This window comes from Ailuropoda melanoleuca, chromosome 4, assembly GCF_002007445.2.
Source record: "Ailuropoda melanoleuca isolate Jingjing chromosome 4, ASM200744v2, whole genome shotgun sequence".
Lineage (NCBI taxonomy): Eukaryota > Metazoa > Chordata > Mammalia > Carnivora > Ursidae > Ailuropoda > Ailuropoda melanoleuca.
Window position 1 is genome coordinate 8,976,975 of NC_048221.1, and position 1,645 is coordinate 8,978,619.

Consider the following 1,645-nt stretch of genomic DNA (forward strand, 5'->3'; position numbering starts at 1 on the left):
CAGGTGCTGGAGGCCCGGGAAGTTGGAGGGCCGGAGAAGAAAAAGTGAGGAGGCGCCCGGGGAGCTCGGGGGGGAGGGGGAGGAGGAGTCGGGCTTTGGGTCCGCCGAGTGGGGGAGGAGGGGAGAGCGGCGGCCGGAGGGAAACGGCCCTGAGGGGGGGCGGGGAGGGGCCGACTTGCAGGTAGTGTCCGGGCGCCGGAGGAGGTGGGTGGGTCAGGTTACAAGCCTGGGGGCGGCTGAGGAGAAGCCCGGGAAGTGGGGCAGGGTGGGTGTGGGCGGAGTTAGTTCGGGTGGGGGCTGATAGGAGATCCCAGAGATGTTTGCAGGGGTCATATGAGGTTAGGGCTTGGAGAGATGTTGGGGGGGGAGGCCAGATACGGGGGCCATCAGGTAGGTTGAGGAACTACTGTAGAGGAGCTTTGGGAGAGGGGGAAAGCAGCGCCTTTGCACTAGGCTCGTGGCCTCGAAACGGGGCATCCCAAGAAACTAGTGTGACCAAAAGGCACACGCCACCTCTTCCCCCCCCCAGATGTTAGTTCTGGGCCAGATCTGGGGTCTTTCCTGTTTTCCTCACCCCAGTCATGCTCTGGGTCTCCGACCTACCTTTTGGGCAAGCCTCTGCTGGCTTTTCCGGGGTGCTGGCCCACCCGGTGGGTGTTTGTGTGGGCAGCCTGAGAAAGTCTAGAACACCTAGCTCGGGCATGTGTATTTGCAGAGAGGCAGCCCAACGGCCTTACCTGAGTTTCTTGGGATACTAGATTCTTTCTTCACTTTCTGTGAGCAGAGCCTTGGGGCTCGGGCCTAAGGGATGGGACCTCACAGCCACCATCTTATACCATGGCCCCCTAGGCACCAGCTTCCCAGAGGTGAAGAACTGGGAGCCTATAAAGCTCTGTTCATTGTGTGTCGGAGGCTCCTGATGGGGTGAAGGCAGGCCACTGAGGAGATCAAATCCAGTATTTACACCCTGGCCCAGGCCTTTGGGGCCCCAGGGCCCTGCCTGTGGGGTGCTCTTCCTGGGTCAGGCCCTGGGATGAGCTCATTGATTGCTCACTACCACTGGGTCAGCTTAGGCCTTCTCCATGGTTGGAGGAAGCTGAGGCTCTGGGTGGCTTGTCCCAGGTCACACAACTAGACAGTGGCACACTGGGATTGACTGGTGCTCAGCTCAAACCCACAGTCTCCCAGGCTGGCTTTTGAGGGGCATGACTGGAGGAGCTCCCGCTGTTCTGGATTGCCTGGTGGAAATTCTGCGCCCAGGCCTTTTCCCTTGCCCCTCCTAAGGGATAGGTCCATACCTTCGTGGACAGAATTTTCCTGGTGTGTCCCAGAGGGCTGGAATAGTGGAAGCTTCTTTCTCAGAGGCTTGGTCACACCTCATTTCTTGCCCCCCCCCCTTTTCTGGGAGCTGAGAGGTCAGGGGTCATGGAACTGTAGGCTGGCAAGAGGAGGCAGTTAGGAGGGTGGGGCCTGGCTCCAGAGCTGCATCTTGCTTTGCTTGCCTGGTTTGTCTTTTCCCCTCTTTGGTCCCAGGTCAGACCACCACAGCTTTCCTTCCTTCTCTCTGGGCTAATTGTTGCCATTGTGTCCTGGGAACATTGACTTGGGATCTTCGGCCCCTGAGGCAAGAGCCGCAGACTGCTGG